We start from the raw sequence: 19,035 nt of genomic DNA, 5'->3' as shown, positions 1-19,035 counted from the left end.
CCAAGAGATATGAAATTCCACATAGAAATACAAAACCCATTCAGAGGACAAGCTTTATATAGTATACGCAGGTTGGAACTGTTCAAGTATAGTTTCAGTGTAAAAAATGCTACAATAACAAACCACATTTAAAAACAGTTCTTGGCAGAGAAACAGCAACACAAACTTATACCAAACATAGGACACAACAACTGTATGCCTCAGCTTACATGATCAAAATGTTAAAGATCCCAAGAGTCTCATTCTGAACATGGGAGGTATGGTTTTCAGAGGTAGCGTCTGGCACATTTTGATCTTCCTCTTCCTCTACAGAAAAATACTTCCCAATTAAGCTTAATGAAGTCTTATATACAAACTGATTTGCATGGTTTTGTAGAGCTTCAGTTTTGTCTAAGCCTCCACATTCTTCAATCATTATACTAAGTTTCTCAGTTTCACCTAGTTTCTCAACAGCCTGAAAGATCTTTGAAATGGCATCCAGAGTAACCAGAATAATCTTGGTATCTTTCAATTAAGGGGTTCATCAATGGTTCTATTATGCCACAATAACAAGGTATACAATCTGTTCAACTATTCCACCACTTGTAGAGTTGGTCACAGCCAATACGGCTTCCTTTTGTGTCTTAATATTTGCCTTAGAGAGAACACTGACTAATCTATGATTCACGGCTTGCTGTATCTGGTCCTGAAAGCCAGCCATGATGGTTGACATAGTCTACGTAGCTTCCTTCTGAGTGTTAGTTTTAGGCTGGTAAAGATGGTGAGTGCTCCTGCATCAGTAACAACCTGAGTCTGTCCATCTGTACCAGTGACAATATTCCCTATGCCTCTTAGTGCAGGAGTCACAGTTGGCAATTAAGAAGCTCCTAGAAGCTTCACGAGTTGGGTCACAACTTCTGTTTTCACGACCATGTCAATCCATTCATTTAGACCATCAGAAAGGTAGGAAATAGCCCAGCATGTATCTACTAATACTTCCGGATTATTGTGATGAAGGAGCCAAACTACAGTAGGAAGAATTTTCTCTACAGCACCTAATGGGGCTGCCGGATTCTTGTTGCAACAAAGGTTTGTAAGTGTCTGGGTAAGATTACGTAAGTAACCACATGCTAAAGATGACATGTCAGGAACTGCAAGAAGAGCCAATAGTGGGTCAACTGCAATGCCTCATTTCTGTACTGTCTTTACCATTGTTCTTGAATGAATCTGTTCAGTTGGGCAGCTGGTGAATTAGCATTGTTTGTGTGGTTATGAGACAAAGGGAGAAAGCTGTTCAACGGGCCCAAGCTTCCACGGAGGTGATGCAGGGCTCGCTGGCTGTAGGGCAACTCGGCTCAAAACGTCCACCTCGGCTCAGCCCAAAGACTGTGTGTCTTCATTATACGTTGTGCAATGATAATTTTTTTATGAAATAATAGCTAAACTTAAAGGATTCTTGCTTGGTAATTTTCTTGAAGCTTGATAAGACAGTATGTGTGGCTAGGGTTGCCAGATTTAACTAATAAAAACACAGGACTCCCAGTTAAATTTGAATTTTGGTTGAACAACGAATGCTTTTTCACTATAAATATTTCTCCTTCAATATGTGGCACATAATTTTACTGCAAAAGCATTCATTGCTTGTCTGAAATTCAAACTGGGATGGGTGTTGTGCAATTTATCTGACAATCATGCTTGTGCCATTTAGTACCTCATACCTACTCCAAACATTCACCATTCATATTAATGGTGCATAGTTATGCCCCAGTATGCATGGGATGAAGATGGTGGGTAGATTTAACACTCATTGGAAGAAGCAACCTTGGCTTTTACCAAACAAAAATATGTTCAACTTTTTATTGTCATAACATGTATTTTAGGAAATCCTGATTTGATCCATGAGGGCCAGAAATGAAAACATTCTGAAACAAAATTAAGATAAGAACACAGAATGAGACGATGAAAACTGAGATCATGGTAGATGACAGGAACTAACATTTTCCCAAGTTTTCAAGCCCAGGTCAACTGCGTGAAACTAGTCTACAGCATACATCCTGAGAAAGCCCCAGTAACAGGTCCTTGTATTGTACACTTTATATTTTCAAAAGGCCCAACTAAATAAAACATTTGGAGAAGATCCAGAATGGTCCAGGAACTACTGTCACTAAAGGATCTAATGGATTTTTGCCAGATAGTTCACTTTCATCAACGTGTATTCATGGTCATCTATGGATAAAGAATGTTGCCTAAAAGGTAGTGCATAGCTGCTTCCAGATTGTAGGTTTATTAGCTAATAAAATGCTTCATTGAAATTTTATATCCATTTTCTTCATAATATATTGCAATTCACAGCATCTTTAGTCACAGGTGTGAATGGCCTAGGCAAATAGGTCAGATGCAGCAAGAATCCTAAAGCTATAGACAGCCTGTGGTATTGAAGACCTAGAAAGAATACTGGAACTTAGTGAATAAACAAAGAGTGAAGGAAGGCGAGTGAAGGGAGGTAGACAGGGACTAAAATCCCAGAAAAGTGTTGGGTAGTCAGAGAACTGCAATGGGTAGCCCGTGTGGAAATGCAGAGGAAGGACTAATATAATCTGGTTTGGGGCAGGTGACTTTGTTTTATTTTTATTAATTAGGAGTGGCTTTAATAGACCCCTCATTCCTATGTGGGTCTATTATGATCCTATGCATGATCCTATACATGATCATTGCCATGTATAGGAGCTACAGATCAACTTTTGTAAAAATGGAGTCAACAGCTTTTTGGCAGATGTCCTTCAACATTCAACTGGCTTGTATGTAATCACCTTGTACAGTATTTTAACACAATCCGTTAAGTAGGCCAACATTTTTGCAAACAATATATTGCTGAACCCAAACTAAGATAATTTAACTACTTAAGTACTGCAATAGTCTGTTAATTTAACTGGTATTCCTATTTCTTCTTTTGCTTTCCTGCCATCCAGTTAACACCCAGGACTCAGCATAACATTTAGAGTATAAATCAATCAGATCATATAATGTCCCTGTTTAAACTTTCCAAGGGTACTTCTGGGCTTCTGATCAGTATGTGAACTGGAAAGAACATGGCTCCCATTCTTTTAACAAAAAAAAGGCTAAGCAAACTGCAAGTTCACAGCTTTGAATCTATGAAGGGTAGAAAGAAAGTCATTTCTATTACTAGCCTTAAAACTTATTTAGCTCAGTTCTATGTCCTACGTAAAATGTCCAGCTCCCAACAAAAAAATATGAGGCCCATAAAAAGGCAATATGGCACAACACAGACAAAGCCATCAACAGAACCACACTCAGATATGCCATGGATGTTGAAGTTATCTGGCAGGAATTTTAAATAATTATGACTAATTTGTTCATGGCTGCAAAATGTTCTTTTGAATTCAAGATCAGATGGGAAATCCCAGAGAGTGAAATAGAAGGGTGCGGTGGCTCATACTTGTAATCCCAGCACTTTGGGAGGCCAAGGTGGGCAGATCATGAGGTCAGGAGTTCGAGACCAGCCTGGCCAACACAGTGAACCCCCCCATCTCTACTAAAAATAGAAAAAGAAAAAATTAGCTGGGCGTGGTGGCAGGCACCTGTAATCCCAGCTACTTGGGAGGCTGAGGCAGGAGAATCACTTGAACCCGGGAGGTGGAGGTTGCAATGAGCCAAGATCGTGCCACTGCACTCCAGCCTGGGATGCAGAGCTAGACCCTGTCTCAAAAAAAAAAAAACAAAAATGGAAATAAGGAAGGAAGGAAGGAAGGGAGGGAGGGGTAGTAGAAATGCTGGAAATGAAACAGTAATTGCAGTGAAGATTTTGTACACATGACATAGCTGAGAATAAAATTGGTTACCTGAAGATAAGTCAGTAGAAATCACATTTCTTTAAAAGGATGTTTAAAAACTCTCAAAACTCAACAATAAGAAAGCAACAAACCTGATAAAAATGAGTAAAGAGTTGAGCCTTCACCAAAGGAGATATACAGATGGCAAATAAGCATATAAAAAGATGCTTAATATCATTAATGCAAATTAAAACCACAATTAGACACAACTAGACATTTTTAAAATTTATTTTGTTAGAAACCAGCTTTAATTGTATCATTTTAAACTTGTGACATTTTAAAATTATACAAGTATTTTGACATCTGCCTCCCACGTTTCGTGTCTTAAAATGATGGCAAAATACCCACCAATCACAGGATTGATGGTTTAATGAGTTTAACCCTCACTTCCTATTTGCAGCACCCAATATTCCTTTGAAATATGAAACAGACCTGGCAGTGGCCAACAGTGAATTTCTGCCCCCAACACCAACAGAGTTGAAAAGTTCAAGTTCTCTGAGCATTGTGTTGCAGTGGCACTTGTCCAGAATTGGTACCTTCCCATACTTGGGGGACTTCAAAGGTACCAGTGAAAATAGCATTTTCCTCTTCAAGGGAAAGACAGAAAATCACTTCAAAGCTCAGCAGATCTGTCTGTGAGGTCTTTCCTCCTGGCCCATCTCTTCAGGCTTTTTTATTTTTTATTTTTATTTTTTTTGCAGTAGAGTAAGAGAGACCAATAGCTAACCTGAGTTACAAAAAACAGGACAGTGATGGCCATAAAGGGAGTGACCAGGAGCAACTGGAACACTCCTTTACCTCCCACATCAAATGTATGTGCTTCACAGTAACACACACACATACACACACACACACATGCACGCACGCACGCAAAACAAATCCACAAAATACAACAGCTAGAATTATAAAATTCATTCATCCAAGGGTGGTAGATGGCAGGAAGGAAAGGTGGGGGTGCGGAGTAAATGGCACAGGGTAAAAAACAAAGTATTCAGATCAGTCCAGGCACAGGGACTGGCAAATGCTAGAAAATAGCTGCAGAAAAACCTGTGTTCCTTTCAGACTCGCGATGGTGTTAAAAATCCACACACTGGTGTCAGGAAGATTCTGCCTTATGTGCACCAGAGACAAAAATTCTGATTCCTCAGAAAGAAGGGAATACCCAGAAGAACCTTGGCAGAGTGGGTTCTGCCTTCCCTGGCGGGTGGAAGTGAGCACAACCTCCCTCCTATCTCACCCATGCCCTTTGCATGGCAGTAGCCTTCAGTTTGGCAGGAGATGGATGCAGTGAAGGGAACTTCCCTAAAGAGGTTAAGCTGCTCAGGGCAGACTGCAGGTAGACTATCCTGTAAGAGTCTGGTGCTTGGGAAGATCACCAAGGGCAAGAGGCACAACTGGAAGAGGTACGCTGTGCCAGGGGTCTTTGCTTCATTGGCACTGATAAAGAACAAGGATAGAGGAATAAAGGAACAAGGATAGAGAAGAGGCAGCCACTGATAATGTGGCTGCACTGGTAATGAAGACTGCATTGCCATGAGAAAAGCCAAGGGCAAACCAAACCCAAAGTAGTAAGACCAGTTCCTTTCTATGTTAGACAACTGCTGGTGCACTTCGATTCCTTTATTGAACCAACAATATTTGAAGCAGCACAGTGAGGCGAGAAGAGACATATGAAGGAGACTAACCAGCTGAACAACAAGATGGATGGGAAAGAGACTCACAAACACTCCCTGATTGAGGAAAAGAGCCTGTAGCAAAAGGTTGGAGAGCAAGTCAGCAATTATTTTGCAGGCACTAGGGAATGGGTGAGGCTTCCTCACTGGTTTCTCAAATGCCAGCTCAGCTATATCTTGAAACCAAATGGCATTCACAACTTTGCTAGGCACAAACAAAGGGAGCACCCAATGAGCACTGGAGATTGATATGAGGAAGAATTCTAGCCATGACCGAGCATCTCCATGTCATGATAGATCACCAATAATTCAGGGTGTCACTGACCAAAGCAGAAGAATAAACAGTCAATAAAACAGGGGAGACTGGACCAGAACACTCCACCATTCCAAATGCAACACTGAAAAATTCTACTAACAATACACGGCTCACTCTCTCACTCTTACTCTATATTCTTGGCTCTTCTCTGTGCCAGGACACTACTTGTCTTTCTTCAATGCTGCTCCTCTCCTTTTTGCTGGATTCAAGAATGCAGCTTGGAGACTGTAAAAATACCTCAGATGGAATCTTAGATTCCCCTGCCAAGGTCCTGGAGAGAGGTTTTAACACTGTCAGGCATCTCTTCACCACCCAAACTATCAACTACACAGAGGAGATAGAAGTGCCCCAAAATCTCTCATTATGAAGGACCCACAGCTCCACTGCCATAGCTCTGGCCAGGCCCCTCACCCATGGCAGACCTGATCAGCTCCTCAGCACACAGCTGCCCCCTCTCCACTGGGCTGCTCCCAGGGCAGGGGCCACATAGGGCTGCTGCCAGGCATTTTTTAAATAGCTAAAAAGAAAATTTTAAAATTAGCAACATCATGTTACTTAGAAGGATATAGAGCAACTGGAAATCTCATACATTGCTGGTAGAAATGCAAAATGTTACAGCATCCTTGGAAAATAGTTTGGCAGTTTTTAATAAAGTTAGACATGTGCCTACGATACATCCCAACAATCTTACTTCCAGATAATTACTCAAGAGAAATAAAAACTGTATTTATGCAAATACCTTTATGTATAGAGGTTATTTTTAAAGTCTAAAAATGAGACAATTCATATGTTCTTCAAATGGTAAACTGATAAACTTTAGCAAACCCATTCAATGAGATGTTGCTCAGGAATAAAAAGGAATGGACTTGATTCACATAACATAGATGAATCTCAAATGCATTAAGCCAAGTAAAAGAAAGCTACATATCATATGGTTCCATTTTATATGGCTTATTATAGGATGGGAAACACATCATAGGTTGTATTAGTTCATTTTCACGCTGCTATTAAGAAATACCCAAGACTGGGTAATTTATAAAGAAAAGAGGTAGAATTGACTCACAGTTCCACATGACTGGGGAGGCCTCAAAAAACTTACAATCATGGCAGAAGGAATCTCTTACAAAGCAGCAGGAGAGAGAATGAGTGCCAAAAGAAGGGGGAAGTCCCTTATAAAACCATCAGCTTTCATGAGAACTCACTATCACAAGAACAGTATGGGGGAAACCCGCCCCCATGATTCAATTGTCTCCACCTGGTCCTACCGTTGACACATGGGGATTATTACAATTCAAGGTGAGATTTGGATGGGAACACAGAGCCAAACCATATCACAGGGTGTTAGGGATTGGGAGAGAAGGAAAGAGTTGAGTACAAATGGGCATCATGAGAGACTTTGTGATGAGGAAACTTGTATTCATCTGTTCTCACACTGCTAATAAAGACATACCTGAAACTCGGTAATTTCTAAAAGAAAGAGATTTAATTAACTTATAGTTCCACATGGCTAGGGAGGCCTCACAATCATAGTGGAAGAGCAATGGACATCTTACATGGTGACAGGCAAGAGAGAACTTGTGCAGGGGATCTCCCCTTTATAAAACATCAGATCTCATGAGAGTTATTCACTATCATGAGAACTGCACAGGAAAGACCTGCCCCCATGATTCAATTACCTCCCACTGGGTCTTTCCCACAACACATGGAAATTGTGGGAGCTGCAATTCAAGATGAGATCTGGGTGGGGGCACAGCCAAACCATATCAAAACTATTCTGTTTTATAACTGTGGTGGTCAATATATGATAACTTCATGCATTTGCCAAAATCTGTATAACTATACCCTATAAACAGCATATTTTACCATATCAGATATTTTAAAAACCTTTCCAATAGCCTCTATAACCCTTAAAATTGAAGCTTATTTCCATGTCCTGTACAGTTTTGCATAATATTTCTTCTACCTCTCATTGCTCACTCATTCCATTGCTTACTATGCTACAGCAATACAGTTCTTAGTAAACAAAGTAACTTCAACTCTCATGTTATTGCACTTGCCATCAAATTCCTAGAATATCCTTTTCCCCAGGTCTTTATTTTGTTAACTGCTCCTTATCCTTCACATCTCAACTTCAATGTCAACGATCAGATATGCTTCCTGAACAGCCAATCTTATATTACCTTCCCTCTATCATATTGCCTTGCTTAGTTATTTCACAATTTCCAGAACCTAAAATTATTTTATTTATGTTTTTACTTATTTGTTACATGTTCCCACCTCTAGAATACAAGCTCCATGGAGTGAGGAGTTATTTTTCTCTTTTTCAAAAAGAATAAAATCCCCGGGCATATAACAGCCACGTGATAAGTATTTGCTAAATGAATGACTGAATTTTAAAACTATTATGTTAAGTGTTCTGAGATAATCCCTCCAAATTTCTCCCAGGCAACACTAGACTTTTACAAAAAGGAAGAAAATAAATGGCTTGTATGCAACTATAGTATTTCTACAACAAAATGGATTATTAATTAATTGGTCAAATAATTTGTAAAAGAGGCTATTGAGCAAGATCAAAAATCTCCATGGTGCCCTTAAGGTCCAGAATTCTGTTACAATTTTGTTTGAACACAGATTCATTCATTATTAGACTTTGGTAGTTGTTGCTTAAGAAAAAATATACTCAGAGACAGATTACTTTTTATCTCAAAAAATAATAATACTGACAGTCTTCAAGATGGCTGACTAGAGGTGCCCAGAACTCCTCTCCTGAAAAAAAAGGCCAAAATAGCAAGTAGATAACCACATGTCCAATAGCCTAAGCAAAACCACTGGGACTCAGCAGAGAAGTAACAGTGACCCTCTGAGGCATGGAAACTTGAGATTGCACCATAAAGAGAGAAGCAAATCAGATGGTCAGGATCAGTTAAGAGCCAGGAAAGACTCCCCATTGCAGGAAAAATGTACATGAGAGATCCCCAATGGCCCACCTTCCCACCACAGATGCTTGTAATCCTAAGTACAGGTGAGCCCCTCAACCCTCCCAGACCCTGAGCCTACAGGCAGCACAATTACATTGTCCCCGCAAGCGAATTCATACTTTGTCTTATGCATCACCAGCACCCAATTTGCTGCAGCCCAGCATCACTTTCAGAGTGGAGCCAACACCAGACTATATCCTGCCCTGGAGCCCAATAACTCCTACATTTCCATATCCTTGGGGCCCCGTCAACATTCCCCCACATCTGCTCAAAGGGCGGCAGCATCACCCCAGCTGGACCTAGAGGTGGGCCATGTCTCTGACACCCAAGCCCGTGCAACACCCTATGACACAGGGAATAGTCCAGCACATCAAGGAGGCTGTCCCAAAGACATAGGGAGCCAAAGCACATGCTCCTTACAGCCTAAGAGCCACCTGCCCAAGCCTCCACAACAAACAGTGATCCTGCCCCCACGCCAGCAGCCATTGTATACCCAAGCACACTGCCTGGGTACCTAAAACTTAGCCCACCTTGCCTCCCACAATAACTACCAACACCCACATACTTCACCGAGGGGCCCAAAGGCCTCTACAGTCACAGCCAGTACATGTGTGCACCTCCTGGGATGGCTCAAAGATAAGCCTTCTTGGGTCACCACTGTTACTACTGGCACCCACACACACTACCTTGGAACTCAAGGACCAGCCCACCAAGTGTCTCCATGCCACCACCACTGACACCTGCATGCCCTGCCCAGGGTCTGAAGGAGCAGCCCAAGGAACAGACAAGCCAGACTATGGCTGCCACTACCTGTGCCTGGGCACCACACCCAGGGTGCTGAGGACCAGCCAGCACAGGTTCTGTTGTCACTACCATCAGTGCCCACACACCCAAGTTAGAGGCCCAAGAACTGGCCCACCCAGATATCATTCTCACCACAGCCAATACCCACACAAGCTATTTAGGGACCTGAGGACTGATTCATCTGGGGCTCACCCAAGCCACCTAGGGACCTGAGGACTGGCCTGACTGGCACCCCAGTTTCCAGAAAAGTCTCACCACAGCCTGCACAAATAACTACAACCACTAAGGAATTCACAGACACCACTGATGTTGATTATAGCCAAAGAAATCATATGGAGATTACACTCTGGCACCCACTCAGAACCTAAGCCAAAGTACCCTAACCAACAGGCACTATAGATACATCAACAAGAAATCATATTTCCCTAAGAAAACTACTCCATAAAATTAGAAAATGCACTGTTACACCAGATGCATAGATATCAACATAAACATCAACAAGAAACATGAAAAAGCAAGTAAACACAACACCTCCAGAGGAACACAATAATTCTCCAATAACAGACCCCAAAAGAAATTGATAAAATACCTTAAAAGGAACTCAAAATAACAATATTAAAAAAACATAGTAAGATACAAGTAAACACAGATGGACAATACAAAGAAATCAAGAAACTGATTTGTGATTTGAAAGAGAAATTTAACAAAAAAATAGATATAAGAAGGGAACCAAAGAGAAATCTTGGAATGAAATAATTCAATGAATGAAATAAAATGTACAATCAAGACCTTTAACAATAGACTATATTAAGAAGAAAAAATAATTTCTAAACTTGAAGATAGGTCTTTTGAAAATTACCCAATGTAAAAAATAGAAGAATGAAAAAGAATGAAGAAGGCTGGGCATAGTGGCTTACACCTGTAATCATAACACTTTGGGAAGCCAAGGCTGGAGGGTCACTTGAGCTCAGGAGTTTGAGACCAGCCTGGGAAAACATAGAAAGACTTCATCTCTACTAAAATTTTAAAAAATTAACTGGGCATGGTGGTGCATGGCTGTGATCCCAGCTACCTGGGGGTGGGGGACTGAGGCGGAAGGATTGCTTGAGCCTGGGAGGTCAAGACTGCAATCAGCCATGATTGTGACACTGTGTGAGAGAGATTCTGTCTAAAAATGATTGATAAATAGTAATAATAAGGTCTACATGACATACAGGACAACATGAAGCAAATAAACATTCAAATTTTGTAGAGAGAGAATAGGAGAAAGCATAGAAAACCTATTTAATGAAATAATAACTAAAAGCTTTCCAAATCTTTTGAGAAATATAGACATCCAGATACAGGAAGTTCAAAATTCTCCAAATAAATTTAACTCCAAAATTTCCAAGTTATCAAAGTCAAAGACAAATAAATAATTATAAAACCAACAAGAGAAAATCATCAAGTCACATATAAGGGAATTTCCATCACATTAACAGTAGATTTCTCAGCAGAAACCATATAGGCCAGGAAAGAATGAGATGATATAGTCAAAGTGATGAAAGAAAAAAAAATGGCTGTCAAGAATACTATACTCAGCAAAGCTATTCTTCAGAAATGAAAGAGAATGAGTCTGTACCAGATAAACAAAAACTGAGAGATTTCATCACCACTAGACTAGCCCTACGAGAAATGCTTAAGCAAGTCCGACAACTAAAAGCAAAAGGATGATATCTACCATCATGAAAACACATGGAAGTATAAATAAAACTCACTGGTAGAGCACATACACAACATGGAAGCAAAAGGAATTAAACCTTACCACTACAGAAAACCACCAAATCCAAAAATAAATAATAGGAGAAGATGAAAGAAAATAAGGATATGCAAAACAATCAGACGCTATCTAACAAAGTGACAAGAGCCAGTCCTCACCAATCTATAACAACCTTGAATGTAAATAGTTTAAATTCCTCAGTTAAAAGCTATAGGCTGAATGAATGAAACAAAAAAGACCCAACTATATGCTCCTACAAGAAACTCACTTCACCTGTAAAGACACATAGAGACTGAAAGTGAAGGAATGAAAAAGGATAGTCCATGCAATGGAAATCAAAAGCATACAGGAGTAGCTACACTTTGCTAAAACAGACTTTAAGTAAAAACAAATAAAAAGAAACAAACAGGATTATTATATAACATAAAGGAATCAATTTAGCTGGAGGATATAACAATTGTAAATATATATACTCGATACAGAGCACCAAGATATATAAAGCAAGTATTATTAAAGGTAAAGAGAGACATAGACCTTAATACAATAATCGTTGGGAACTTCAACACCTCCCTTTCAGAAATGGACAAATCATCCAGTTGGCCAATTAACAAAGAAACATCAGATTTAAACTGCATGATAAGCAAAATGGACCTAATAGACATTTACAGAACATTTTATCCAAAAGCTACAAAATACATATTCCTCTCATCAGCATGTGGCATATTCTGCTGGATGAACTACATGCAAGACCACAGAACAAATATCAATAAATTAATTAAAAATTATATTATCTTCTTAGACCATAATGGAATACAACTAGAAATTAATCACAAGAGGAATTCTGGAAACTGTGCAAATACATGAAAATTTAAAAACATGCCCCTGAATGACCAAAAGGCCAATTAAAAAATTTAAAGGGAAATCTAACTTTCTTGAAAAAAATGAAATTGGAAACAACATACCAAAACGTATGGGATACAACAAAAATAGTGCTGAGGGAATTTTATAGCAATAAATCCATACGTTAAAAAGTAGAAGGACTTCAAATAATTTAGTGATGCATTTTAAGGAACTAGAAAAGTGAAAATAATACAAACCCAAAATTAGTAGGAGAAATAAATAACAAAGAACAAACCAGAACTAAGCAAAATAGAAACTAAATACAAAAAGTCAACAAAACAAAATGTTGTTTTCTAAAAGATAAACAAAATTGACAAACCATTAGCTAGATGAAGAATAATAGAAGACACAAAATTAAATCAGAAATGAACAAGGAGACATTACAACTGATACCACAAAAATACAAAGAATCATTAGAGACTATTACGGATAAATATGCCAACAACTGGGAAATCCTAGAGGTAATGGATATATTCCTGGACACATCCAACCTAGCAAGATTAAACCAGGAAGAAGGAGAAAACCTGAACAGACCAATAATGAGTAATGAGATTGAATTAGTCTTAAAATGCCTCACAACACATTAAAGCCTAGGACTGGATAGCTTTCCTGCTGAATTCTACCAAACTTTTAAAGAACACCAATTCTTCTCAAACTATTCCAAAAAATTAAAGAGAAGGGATTTCTTCCTAACTCATTCTACAAGGCCAGCATAACCCTGATACCAAAACCAGACAAGGACAGAATTAAAAAATAAGAAGAAGAAGAAAGAAAGAAAACCATAGGCTAAAAGCCCTGATAAACATACATGCAAAAGTCCTCAACAGAATACTAGCAAACCAAACAAGACATCAAAAACATAATATACCATGATCAAGTGAGATTTACCTTAGGAATGTGGGGATGGTTCAACATACGCAGATCAGTAAGTATGATACATTACATCAACCAAATGAGGGACTAAAACCATCCGATGATTTCAATAGATGAAGAAAAAAGCATTTGATAAACTTCAACATTCCTTCATGATCAAAACGCTCAACAAAGTAGGTATAGAAGGAACACATCTCAACATAATAGAGACTATATATGACAAACTCACAGCTTACATCACACTGAATGAGGAAAAGCTAAAAGCCTTTCCTCTAAGAACTAGAGCAAGACAAGGATGCCTACTTTCATCAGTCTTAATCAACATAAGAGCAATTAGGCAAGAGAAAGAAAGAAAGGTTGTCCAACTGGAAAGAGGAAGTCAAATTGTCCCTTGCAGATGATATGATCTTATATAGAGAAAAGCTAGACTCTAACAAAACACTTTTAGGACTGACAAATGAATTCAGAAAGGTTGCAGCACACAAAATCAACATACAAAAACTGGTAGCATTTCTATACACCAATGACAAATTAGCTGAAAAAAAGAACAAGAAAGCAATCTCATTCACAATAGCTACAAATAATAATAATAATGAAATATCTATGAATAAATTTAACCAGGGAGGTGAAAGACCTCTACAAGGAAAACTATAAAATATTGATGAAAGAAATTGAAGGGGACACAAATAGAAAGACATTCCATGCTCATGGATTAGAAGAATAAGTGTTGTTATAACGATCATATCACCCAAAGCATCTACATATTCAACGCAATTCCTATCAAAATACTAATGACTTATTCACACAAATAGAAAAAAATCATAAAATTTATATGAAAACACAAAAGACCCTAAACAGCCAAAGCAATACTGAGCAAAAAGCTGGAGGCAAAACAATGCCAAAATTATACCAAAATATGCAACAAATATACAAAGTTATACCAAAATATAGTACAAAGCTATAGTAACCAAAATAGCATGGTATTGACATAAAATCAAACACATAGAATGGAACAGAATAGATAACCCAGAAATAAATCCACGTACTTACAGCCAACTGATTTATTTTTTTGAGACAGGAGCTCACTCTGGCTGGAGTGCAATGGTGCAAAAACCATTCACTGCAGCCTCAATCTCCTGGGCTCAAGCAATTCTCCTGCCTCAGCTGCCCATGTAGTATAATTCATTGGTCAATTTTTTGTTTTTGTTGGGACCACAGGCGTGCACCACCACACCCAGCTGATTTTACTATTTTTTGTAGAAATTGAGTCTCACTTTGTTGTCCAGGCTGGTCTTAAACTCCTGGGCTGAAGAAATCCACCCACCTCATCCTCCCAAAGTGCTAGGATTACAGGTGTGAACCATGGTGCCTCACTAGCCAACTCTTTTTTGACAAAAGCACCAAGAACACATACTGGGGAAAGAACATCCTCTTCAATAAATGGTGCTGGGAAAACAGGATCTCCATATACAGAAGAATGAAACAAGACCTTTATCTCTCACAGTATTTTTAAAAATCTAATCAAAATGGGTTAAAGACAAACATAAGACCATAAACTATATAACTACCAGAAGAAAACATACGAGAAATGCTTCAGAACACTGATATCGGCAAAGATTTTATGAGTAAGATTTCAGAAGCACAGGCAACAAAAACAAAAAATTGACCAGTGAAATTATATCTAACTAAAAGCTTTTGCACAGCAAAGGAAACAGTCAACAGAGTGAAGAAACAACCTGTAGAATGAGAGAAAATATTTGCAAACTATTCAACCAACAAGGGACTAATATCCAAAATATTCAAAAACTCGACAGCAACAACACAACAAATGATTTGATTAAAAATGGACAAAGGATCTGAATAGAAATTTCTCCAAAAAAGACATACAAATGAACATGCAACATATGAAAAAGTGCTCAATATTACTAATAATCAGGCAAATGCGAATCAAAACCACAATGGAATAACATCTTGCCCCAGTTAGAATGACAACTGCCAAAAAGACAAAAAAAAAAAAAAGTGCTAGCAAGGATGCAAAGAAAAGGGAACTCATACACTGTTGGTGGGAATGTAAATTAATATAGCCATTATGGAAAACAGCGTGACATTTTCTCAAAAGACTAAAAACAGAACTCCCATATGATCTAGCAACCCCACTACAGGGTATTTATCCAAAGGAAAAGAAATCAGTACATTGAAGAGATGTTTTCACTCTCATGTTTATTGCAGCTCTATTCATGATAGCTAAGGTTTGGAATCAACCAAAATGTCTATCAACAGATGAATAAATAAAATGTGGCATATATATATATACACAATGGAATATTACTCAGCCATAAAAAAATGAAATCTTGTCATTTGCAGCAACATGGATAAGCCTGGAGCACATTATGTTAAGTGAAATAAGCCAGGCACAGAAAGGTAAATACCACGTTTTCACTCATATGTGGAGGTAAAAAAAAAAAAAAAAAATTGAGCTCATAGAAGTAGAGAGTAGAACTGTAGTCATTAGAGACCAGGAATGCTAGGGGGAGGAGTAGAGTGGGGAGAGGTTTGTTAACAAAGTTATAGTTAGTTGAAAGTAATAAGTTCTAGTGTTCTGTAGCACTGTGGGTGTATATGGTTAACAACAATTTAGTGTATATTTCAAAAGGCTAGAAGAGAGAATTCTGAACGTTCACAACACAAAAAGTGATAAATATTCAAGGTAATGGATATGTGAATTATCCTAATTTGATCACTGATACACACATCGTGTGTATTAAAATATCACTGCGTCCCATAAATACATATAATTGTTATGTGTCAACTTAAAATAAAGGGAAAACATAACAACACTCTAAACATTTACTGTGAATGACATGGGAGCAGAAACTTGTTTTTCTCATCTTGGTATTTCAGATATTTAGCATGGCCCCATGCACATAGTAGTAGCACAATAAATGTTTGATATAGGCATTAAACAATTAACACAATCTCTCTAGAGGTGAAACCAAGTTCTAAATGTGCAGCATGATATAAAGAAATCACGTTAGCAAATATGGGTTCCACTGATAACTCTGCAACTAATTAGCTATGTGAGCGTAACCTTTCCAATTCTGTTTCTGCAGAATGTAGGAACAGAGTTAGTTAACTTCTCATGTCCTGTCCTAACCTCTCAGATTTTACTATGTTGTGCTCTGAAGTTCATTAAAAGACAGTCTTTAGAACTAGAAAGGCTTTTTCCTACAAAGTCAATGTTTTCAGACAAAGCAAAATCTCTCAATTCTTCTAAGAAAACCTGGTTTACCTTTTATTTAAAATATTAAAACAATTAAGAAGTGTGTGTGTGGTGAAACCTGTCTCTACTAAAATTACAAAAAAGTTAGCCGGGTGTGGTGGCAGGCGCCTGTATTCCCAGCTACTCAGGAGGCCGAGGCAGGAGAATCTCTTGCACCCGGGAGGTGGAGGTTGAAGTGAGCTGAGATCATGCCACTGCACTCCAGCCTGGGCAACAGAGCAAGACTCTGCCTCAGAAAATAAAAAAAAAAAAAAGTGTGTATATATGAAAAAGGAAGCAATACAAGTCTGAAGTGGAATACAGTAAAAAAATTATAGAATATAGCTTATCTAATTGAACATAGTTTATCTTGAAAGTGACTCCTTGAGGCAAAGCAATTTTAATTAGTGGAGAATGAGCTGGTAGATGGAGACTATTTTAGGAATTCTGCAAATGTTCTGAGCATTTTCAAGGCCCTTTATATCCCAATGATGCTGTTTTGCTTATCATTATTATAGCTAGTATTTCAGAACGTATGACTTTTCTTTTTCTTATTATAATGCACATCTGTCATAATTCTTATGCTTAACAATTTTGTTGTTATTCTTTGACCTCAATAGAAGAGAGAAAGAGGAAGGTTACTATAGATTTTCATGAGGCATGAGGCAGGAGTGTAAAGGCGTAAAAAAAAAATGAGATTAAAGACCACAGGGTGACTATGAGAAAGTGACTGTGATACAAGCAATTAACTAGGCTTTTGGCTGTAAAAGGAAAAGTTATGGAATCAGAGAGGTTACAGCAGACAAAGGAATGAGAAGGTAGGAAGAAGAGGTCGAGTCAAATAATTCACCTCCCCAGTTCCCATTAATCTAAGACACTACAGATGGTTTGTGAGAGAACCAGAAAAGTTGTTTCAGGGCAGGTAATTGGAAACAATTTTCACTTTCTTCTTCTTTTAAGTACTTCCACCTGCCTCCTACAAAACTGGGCATCCTATCTTCTTGTGCTGTTATTTTACTCTGCTTATCACCTCATGGTTAATAGCTCTATCTACTATTTACATTGATGTCATATGTTGTCAGCTTCTGGTATCACATAGCATTTTTGTTAACACTTGAAAATACTAAGTTTTTGAGTTTTCTCCCTGCAGTAGACAGTGTTCACACAATAATGACTATACATCTGCAAGGCCACTGTAAAATGTGGGAAGACAAGCCCTAAATAGTCCACATGGCAATGACTTCTTTGTAGATGAAATAGCTTCTGGTGATATGGAAATAATAGCTTTAATCCAAAATATTATGTACTTTGGTAGGAAATTTATCTCAAATGAAAAATATACAAAAATAAAAGCAGTTCTACATGTTCTGGTAAAAAAAAGAAAAACACAAGAAATCTAATTTTGTCAGCTTAATTCCTCTTTATTGAGTGGGTCTGATGGATATTCTTCCAAATGTAGTCCCCGGATCACCTAGACGGTAATCACCTGGGTGCCTGTGAAAGTGCAGATTATGGAAATCTAGCCTCTGCTGCTGAATCAGAATCTTTGGGGATACAGCCTGATCTAAATGTCAGCAAGCTTTCTGCATTAAATTTATGTCCACTAAGATTTCAGAGTCTCTAGTTTAATGCAGGATCCTGTTGTGTGACAGCAGGCACCTCGCCAGCACTTGGCATACAAGAGTTTACCAACCACAAAGGAAACTGTCCTTCCTCTCTCCCCTCTACCTCCTGCAGTGCTTCCAGGCTTTTCTTGCCAATGACATAGATTAGATGCTTCCAAGTACTCAAAAGCCCAAAGGTTAATGAGGCATCTCATTCATATTTCATGATTGCTGTTTGCCCTTCTCTGCCTTTGGGACACACAATGGAAAAGCGCAATCAATAGAATAACATCAGAAGCACTAGACAATTAGAAGATACCAGAAATAATCCATAGATGCCTACTGTATTTATAGCAAATGGCCTGAATTAATAAATTATCAACAGAGATCATTATTTCACTAGAATCCATCAATGTGTAAAAAAAAAAAAGCAAACAAATGTATCAAACTCTAGAAATAAAGAGCACCTACCAATTTCTTTTTTTAATTATCCCATTCTCAACATGCCTGTTTTTATAGTGTCTGCCCCGTTTCTTGTCATTAAGGCCATCATTCTATTGTTTTTTGTGTTTAAAGATTTTAGAGCTCTTTATTCTCAGGCTAATATGGTCACACATAGGACAATGATGGAAAAGACAAGAGAAATTCAATACATCTGTGTTGAAAACCAATACCTCTGATGCTCACTTTCTAAACTTCACAAATCTTTGCTACATTTTAAAGCTCATTTATTGGGCAAAATTTCTCCTAAAACTTTGTGGGCGGGTGTTCTTTATTAATTATATTGCTTGTATTCCTTCTTCTCCAATGCCCATTAGCTCTCCTACATAGCCGTTTGTTTTCTATTTTTAAAATTGATTTATAATAGTAATAGAAACCATTACTATCTAAAATATTCCAGAAATTTTATATAGGTTATGTTTATTTTATATTTATATATATATATTTTTTTTTTGAGAGGGAGTCTCACTCTGTCGCCCAGGCTGGAGTGCAGTGGCACGATCTTCGCTCACTGCAAGCTCCGCCTACTGGGTTCATG

At 38.2% G+C, this 19,035-nt stretch overlaps 2 pseudogenes; both read right to left on the bottom strand.

Annotated features, from left to right (window-relative positions):
• Positions 1 to 205: 205 nt before the first annotated feature.
• Positions 206 to 4,374, bottom strand: LOC100593120 (annotated as a pseudogene).
• A 684-nt stretch (positions 4,375 to 5,058) lies between these two features.
• LOC100592792 lies at positions 5,059 to 6,162 on the bottom strand (annotated as a pseudogene).
• Positions 6,163 to 19,035: the final 12,873 nt, after the last annotated feature.

Source organism: Nomascus leucogenys, chromosome 13 (assembly GCF_006542625.1).
Source record: "Nomascus leucogenys isolate Asia chromosome 13, Asia_NLE_v1, whole genome shotgun sequence".
NCBI classification, from domain to species: Eukaryota; Metazoa; Chordata; class Mammalia; order Primates; family Hylobatidae; genus Nomascus; species Nomascus leucogenys.
This window is presented reverse-complemented; position numbering and strand designations above follow the sequence as displayed.